Here is an 8701-nt window from a genome sequence, read left to right on the forward strand (position 1 = left end):
AGCTTAAAATAAATAAAAATTTTAAAAAGAGAACCTCAGGAGTTAAAAAAAAAAGAGAAAAGCATACAGCAATCATTGACTGTCTTCACTATAAATTTGTTAAATAATTTTAAGTACCATTGCCTACTGGTAATCCTACTATACATCCCTTAACAAATTTTCAACTATCCCATTCACTACACTGGCTTTTTCAAACCTTTTTTTCCTTACTCAAACTTCTCATGGCTGCCCTGCCTTCCACTCTCTTAGCAGAGAAACTTGCATCAAATTTTACTTAAAAAATTGAGGCCATTTGTAATGAACTCCCTCTTCCTCATTTTCTATCACTCACATACCTTCTCCTACTTCATTCCTGGCTCACACGATGAAGTGGACTTACTCTTCACAAAGATAAACCCTTCTATTTGTTCAAGAGATCCCATTCTATCTTCAATCCTCTGGTAGATTGACCCCTGAGTGTCATACCTATTCTGTCACTTATTTTCAACCACTTTCTGTCTACCAGCTCATTTCCTAGTGCCTACAAACATACTTCTGTTTTTTTCCTATCCTGAAAAACTATCCCTTGGTTCTTTTACTCCTCAAAAAGGTCATCTCAATAGGAGTCTCCACTTTGTTTCCTCTTACTCTCCTCTTTAACTCCTTAGAATCTGGCTTCTGACCATATCATTCTACCAAAATTTAGTAATAATCCAAATTTAGTAATGATCTTAGTTGCCAAATCCAGTTTACTTTTCTCAGACTTGATTCTCTTTGACCTCTTTGCAGCCTTTTGGAATACTCTCTTTTCTCTAGTTTTTTGGGTTATCATTCTTCTTATTCTCCTACATTTTCTATATCCTTTCCTAGATCTTTCTCCAGATCAAGCTTATAAAGCCCAGGTATTCCTCAAGGTTCTCTTCTGGACCTTCTTTTTTTTCTCCCTTTATACTAAGCATCAGCTCTCATAGATTTAGTTATCATTTCTATACTGATAATAATCAAATCTACCTATTCTATCCATCATTCTGCTGACCTGCTGCTGACAATTTCTTTTTTTTATTTTTTTTAATAACATTTTATTGACAGAACCCATGCCAGGGTAATTTTTTACAACATTATCCCTTGCACTCACTTCTATTCCAATTTTTCCCCTCGCTCCCTCCACCCCCTCCTCCAGATGGCAAGCAATCCTATACATGTTAAATATGTCGCGGTATATCTTAGATATAGAAGGTAGAAATTACCAGGGAAGAAAAACAAAAATGCAAACAGTTTACATTCATTTCCCAGTGTTCTTTCTTTGGGTGTAGCTGCTTCTGTCCATCATTAATCAATTGAAATTTGTAATGACCGCGTATTTAAAATCAGCCGGAGTCAGGAATTCAGGTTAAGGAAACATCTTCAATCTTTATTGAAGTGAAGAGGTGAATAAGGATTGCAATAGCAATATGGGCAGCTGCGACAGGAAGCCAGCTAACAGAGAGAGATCTGAGCTGAGCAAACCGTCGCAATGGCAATGCAAAAAGTCTCTCCTTGGAACATAGGATAGTTTATCTCTCAGACTTGTGGAGGAGAAAGAAATTTGTGACCAAAGATGAACTAGAGACCATTACCGATCACAAAATAGAAAATTTTGATTATATCAAATTAAAAAGCCTTTGTACAAACAGAACGAATGCAAACAAGATTAGTAGGGAAGCAACAAACTGGGAAAACATCTTTACAATTAAAGGTTCTGATAAAGGCCTCATTTCCAAAATATATAGAGAACTGACTCAAATTTATAAAAAATCAAGCCATTCTCCAATTGATAAATGGTGAAAGGATATGAACAGACAATTTTCAGATGAAGAAATTGAAACTATTACCACTCACATGAAAAAGTGTTCCAAATCACTATTGATCAGAGAAATGCAAATTAAGACAACTCTGAGATATCACTACACACCTGTCAGATTGGCTAAGATGACAGGAAAAAATAATGATGAATGTTGGAGGGGATGCGGGAAAACAGGGACACTGATGCATTGTTGGTGGAGTTGTGAACGAATCCAGCCATTCTGGAGAGAAATCTGGAATTATGCCCAAAAAGTTATCAAACTGTGCATACCCTTTGATCCAGCAGTGTTTCTATTGGGCTTATACCCCAAAGAGATACTAAAAAAGGGAAAGGGACCTGTATGTGCCAAAATGTTTGTAGCAGCCCTGTTTGTAGTGGCTAAAAACTGGAAAATGAATGGATGCCCATCAATTGGAGAATGCCTGGGTAAATTGTGGTATATGAATGTTATGGAATATTATTGCTCTGTAAGGAATGACCAGCAGGATGAATACAGAGAGGCTTGGAGAGACCTACATGGACTGATGCTAAGTGAGATGAGCAGAACCAGGAGATCATTATACACTTCGACAATGATATTGTATGAGGATATATTCTGATGGAAGTGGATTTCTCTGACAAAGAGACTTAACTGAGTTTCATTGGATAAATGATGGACAGAAACAGCTACACCCAAAGAAGGAATACTGGGAAATGAATGTGAACTATTTGCATTTTTGATTTTCTTCCCGAGTTATTTTTACCTTCTGAATCCAATTCTCCCTGTGCAGCGGGAAAACTGTTCGGTTCTGCAAATATGTACTGTATCTAGGATATACTGCAACATATTTAACATATATAGGACTGCTTGCCATCTTGGGGGGGGGAGGAGGGAGGGAGGGAAAAAAACGAAACATAAGTGATTGCAAGGGATAATGTTGTGTAAAAATTATCCTGGCATGGATTCTGTCAATACAAAGTTATTATTAAATAAAATTAAATTTAAAAAAATGACTCATGCATATGTTTTGTATATAAAAAGCTATAATAAAAAATAAAATTAAAAAAAAAAGTCTCTCCTTCCCCTTCCTTTTCTACTCCCCTGCCTCCACCCACCAAAATCGTCATTTCCTATACAACACATCAGGACTTGCACAAAGAGTGGGCGGGGGCCATTCTTTCTCCAAGCTTATACATTAATAGAGTATGGTCCAATTACTATTTAGCCTCATGTGCTTGGGACCTCAGTGCATCAACTCAAGCCTCAGCCCATTACATCTCCCGCTTTCTTTTGTTTTAGAACACAGGTGGTCATGCCATCCCTGACTCCTCAGGGAGGTCAGAGCCCCCAAGGGGAGATGATCACACCCTCCCTGACTTCTCAGGAAGGGAGGTGAAAGCACTAAAAAAGAGATAATCATGCCCTCCCTGACATCTCAGGAAGGGAGATGAAAAGCACCAAAGGGAAGCGGGGGTTGCTAGCGGGTTTCTGGGCTGAAGAGTCTTATTATGCACAAACCCATCAGCATGGGAGGTATTACACAAGCACATAGCAATACGGCAGAGGCTATTAGTGATGACTCTCCCCACAGTCAGTGCAGGCTTGATGTGGTGTAACAAACATGAATTATAAACCCAAGTAACAGTATAACAAAAATATAAATCAACATTGTGTTGTAAAAGATTGCCAGAAGTCCTAGAAGGAGAGTATGTAAACAGCAGTCACACATACACCTTCTTCAGCAGCCAAGAGATAGTCCAAAACCAATCTATTGTCCATTGCTTCATAGATCAGGGAATCCAATGATCCCCCCAAGTTTTTGAAGTCCAGCAAAAGTCTTTTTATGTCTTAGGGAATCCAATGATTCCAGCAGATTTTGAAGTCCTGTAACAGTCTTATCATTTCTCAGAAAATCCAATGATTCCTGAGGACTTTCAAGTCTTATTATCTCAAAGAATCCAATGATTCCTGAGGGATTTAAAGTCCTACAACAATCTAATGTCTCAGAGAATCCAATGATTTCTGAAGGTTTTGAATTCCAATGATTTTCTATGTCCATGAGTCAAACGCCATAACTGCCATACTCTTTCAATGGTGAGCACAATCAGCAACAGAACCACCAGATGTTTCTTGGGTCTTCTCCTTCATTTCAAGGGTCTGCTCCATCTCTCTGCAATGGACAAGGCGAATACGGCTCGTTGGCACCCATCTGATTCCTTCTCCACCTGTAGAGATACAAGCAAACCCTCTCCCCCAAGCAGTTAGCCTATCTGGTCCCTTCCATTCACCACTTTCTGGGTCTCTCCACATCACCTGGCGATTATCTAAAGATAGTGGAGTTGCTCGCACTGGACACTGCCCTTCTGGTGGGTTATAAAACCTGTCTGCCGGAGCCAGTGCATCTTTGTCAAAAATCAAGAAGTTAATAGTATAAAGTGCTAGATTTAGTAGTTCTCTAGGGTTACCAGTGGCTCCCTCTTTCTTTTGTTTTTGGAGCAGCGTCTTAATGTCTCTGTTTCTCCTCTCTACTATTGCCTGTCCTTGAGGATTAAAGGGTATGCCAGTGGTGTGTAAAATCTTATACTGTGCACAAAAGTGTGCAAAATGTTTGGAGGTATATACAGGACCATTCTCTGTTTTTATTGCTTGTGGCACACCCATAATGGCAAATGCTTGCATGAGGAATTCAGTGACCACTCGGGCTGTCTCTTTTGCTGCTGGTATGGCAAAAATGAATCCTGAAAAGGTGTCTACCACAACATGGATAAAAGACAGACGACTGAAAGATTTATAATGGGTCACATCCATTTGCCAGATTTCATTGGGTCTCAAACCACGAGGGTTCTTCCCTGAAGGCAGTGTAGGAGTGTGGAAAGGAAGGCAAGCTGTACAGCTTTTTTACTATGCTCCTAGCTTCCTCTTTTGTAATCCCAAATTGTAAACGCAAAGCTCGAGCAGCCTGATAGTATTTAGAATGGGATTCCTGGGCCTCCTGAAATAAAGGTGTGCTGGATAACATAGTTAAAAGGCTATCTGCCCTTGAATTCCCATCAAAAATAGGACCTGGAAGTCCACTATGTGAGTGGACATGCAAGATATAAATCTTACCTGGATGTTTTCTCACTTGCTCCTGAAGTTCCTTAAAGAGTTGATATATATTAGAAGCTGCAAATTTTATTTGGGCTGTGGCAATTCTTTGTACCACACCTACTGAATAGGCTGAATCAGAAATTATATTTATGTCTCCTGGGTAATAAGTGAGAGCTAACAGATTGCATATAATTCGTTCTGCTGAGTGGACTGAAAAGGAGTTCTGACTACTCTCTTTATAGTTAAGTCATGAGAGTATACAGCACAAATATTGTGTTTGGACGCATCTGTAAAGATAGTTGGTCCTTTAAGAGGAACTTTAGAAACTTTTTCTTCAAGAATCCATCGCCAATTATGTAAAAGTCTGGTTATCTTTAATGGAGACCCATGTGTAAAATTTGGAGCCATGGCTAATAAAATTTGCCACTCTGGGATGGTCTCACAGCACACATTAATTTGTGTGTTGGTGTAAAAGGTGTATATCTTATCAGGTCTTGCCCCAGATAATTGTACTGCTCGCTTAATGGCCTTTAACAAAATTCTAGCCACAAGCACTGGGTAAGGAGTAAGGCTTTGTTCTGGTTGTTCTGGGAGGTTCACCCACTCTATCACACTGTCTCCTTGATGAAGGACTGCTGTGGGTGCCTCTTGTGTGGCAAAAACTGATATTTCCAAGGGTTTTTGAGTGACTCTTTCAACCACATTGGATAAAGCCAGTTCAACTTTTCTCAAAGCCTCTTGAGCTTCTTTTGTAAGCTGGGGTGGTGAATTTAAAGCACTGTCTCCCCTTAAAATATCATATAATGGTTGTAACTGATAGATAGTCAAGCCTAACACTGGTCACATCCATTGGATATCTCCTATCAATTTCTGAAAATCATTTAAGGTGTTTAGCTTCTCTGTTCTTAAGGACAGTTTTTGTACTGTCAGCACCTTAGGGTATACTTCATATCCTAAATATTGAAAAGGAGCATGTCTTTGAATTTTCTCTTCAGCTATGTATAATTTGTAGTATCTTAGTGTTTCTATGGTCTTTTGTAGACATGCTTCTAGCATTTGTTCCTCAGGTGCACATCCCAATATATCATCCATATAATGTAATAGCATAACTTTTGGAAATGCTTTTCTTATTGGAGCAAGAGCAGCAGCAACATACATTTGACACATAGTGGGGCTGTTTTTCATTCCCTGTGGCAAAACTGTCCATTCATATCTTTTATAAGGCTCAGCTAAGTTAATGCTGGGCACTGAAAAAGCAAATCTTTTCATATCCTCCTTATCCAGAGGAATAGAATAGAAACAATCCTTAATATCGATGACCCAAAGAGGCCACTCTCTAGGCAATTGAGTAGGAGATGGAAGTCCACGCTGAAGAGTTCCCATAGTTTCCATCTGTTCATTCACTTTTCTTAAATCAGTGAGCATCCTCCATTTTCCCGATTTCTTTTTTACAACGAACACTGGGGAATTCCAAGGACTTAGAGAAGGTTGTAAATGCCCTTGTTCAAGCTGCTCCTGTACTATATCTAATAAAGCCTGAATTTTATCGCTACTTAAGGGCCACTGTTCTATCCACACTGGTGTATCAGTTTTCCATTGGATAGGAACAGGTGAAAGTGTTGGCAGGCCTTCAACAGCAGCCCTGCTTAAAAAACCGAAGTACTCATTTTTAACCCCAATTGTTGTAAAACGTCTCTTCCCCACAGATTGATGGGGATTTTTTCAACTATAAAAGGGATAAAAACTCCTGTTTTGCCTTCAAAAGTCCATATCATAGGGGCAGCACTAACTTCAGTTGCTATTGATCCTCCTACTCCAGACATATAGGTATCTGCTTTAATCTTTGGCCAGTGACTGGGCCAACTGGCACCTCTAATAACTGTACGATCCACACCTGTGTCTACCAATCCTTCCAATGGTAGGCCATTTATATAAATCGTGAGCATAGGTTGGTCAGCTGTTACAGCTGCTGTCCAGTATATTCCTGGATTTTGTGGTCTGGGCCAGAATCTGGGTGACTATCACCAGGTTGCTTATTAGGATTCTGTATGAGTAAACCTGATGCTACTACTTCTCCTGGGTGATAAGTCACACATTGTCTACCTGTATTAGTGACTGGGATATTATCTACACATTCCCCAGTTTCCCACATCAGTGTGTGGATGGACACTGTTTTGTACATACAAAAAGGAGGTGAAATGGTCAAGCCTACTGTGACTGGAGGTAAGGGATCCACAGGCTGGAGAGGAACAGATTTCACCTCTCCAGGGAGTATCTCAGTTGTCCCAGCTGCATACAGCTCTATTCTCCCTAATTGTAATTCCTTTCTGCCATCAGGTTGCTTCCTGGCTGGTTGACTGTGTAATCCCTTTCTCCCATCATATGGCTTTCTGGCTGATTGGTCATGTCTGGGTACTGGACTTCTAGGCACTCTCTGGGTGCACCATTGGCTGCCATCATGCCCCAAGTGTTTTTTGCCTTGGGCCCTGGGGCTGGGTCCCTCATCCTGTTTCCCTGAATCTGTCTACATTCTGAGGCCCAATGGAATCCTCTGTTGCATTTTGGACATGGGGTATTGGGTCTTGTTCTCCCACCCTGTTTTCCCATTCTATCTCTATACCAACATTGAGCTTTCAGATGTCCTACTTTTCCACACTGAAAGCATCTACGAGTCTCTCTGGAAGTCCCTTGCCAAGAGGGACTCTGTCTTCTCATGTTTGGATTTTGGGAAGTCTGCATCATAGCCTGGCTATAAAAGGCACCTGTGCCCACTGTGGCACAGCGTCTTATGATCTCCTCTAAAGGAGCATCCTTACGCAGTCCTAGTATAATTCTTCTGCAAACCTCATTAGCATTTTCCTTAGCAAGTTGCCTTATCAAAATGTCTGTTAGTGGATTTTCTCCATTTGTTCTTGTGATAGCTGTCTGCAAACGTCCCACAAAGTCAGCAAAGGGTTCATTTGGCCCTTGTGTTATTTTTGTGAAGGCTCCACCCTTGTCATCTTTATTGTGGAGAGAAGCCCACACTTTGATAGCATTAGCAGCAATTTGCTCATATGCTGCTATAGAATAATTAATCTGTACTGCAACATCTGCATAAGGACCTACACCTGTTAATAGGTCACAGGTGATTGCAGCATGAATTCCACTTTGACTATTTTGTTGGGCTTGTATCTTACAGAGCTTACTATATTCAGAAAGCCACAAGTAGTTTTGTCCAGGTTCTAGGCATATCTTTGCTATAGATTTCCAGTCATTAGGGGTCAAGATTTCAAAAGCCAAATTCTGTAATAACATCTTAACATAAGCTGATGTAGCCCCATAAAGAGTGCAAGCTTTTTTCAGGTCTTTGAGGATATCTATATCAAAAGAAGAGTATCTTCTACTTTCTTGACCTGAAGAATTAAACTGTTGAATAACGGGAAAAATGTGGTGTTGAAATTCCAATACATTTCTCCCTTCCTCTTTGGCCTTAATTAGTCCCTTTTGCAATCTACTCAAAGGAACAGCTGGATGCAGGTGGGGAGGTGCTAGTGCTGTCACTGCCCCCCCCCCACTACCCCTCCTCCCTCTAACCCGGAGGGTGGAGTTGATGGAGGAGAGTCAATTACCTGCTCCTTAGGTGGGGCTGAAGCTGCCTCAGATTCACCCCCCACCCCCCTTGAGCCTCACTCAAGTCTCCATGCCCTGTGGGGATACGGCCATTAATCTGTTCTTTGTCTTCCTCCTTTATCTCAGGCTTCCCCATTTGGCTATTCCTAGAGTTTTTTCCTTTTCTCCTAGAACTTATACAGTATCTTAAGGCCAAC

The sequence above is a fragment of the Antechinus flavipes genome, chromosome 1 (genome assembly GCF_016432865.1).
Source record: "Antechinus flavipes isolate AdamAnt ecotype Samford, QLD, Australia chromosome 1, AdamAnt_v2, whole genome shotgun sequence".
Lineage (NCBI taxonomy): Eukaryota > Metazoa > Chordata > Mammalia > Dasyuromorphia > Dasyuridae > Antechinus > Antechinus flavipes.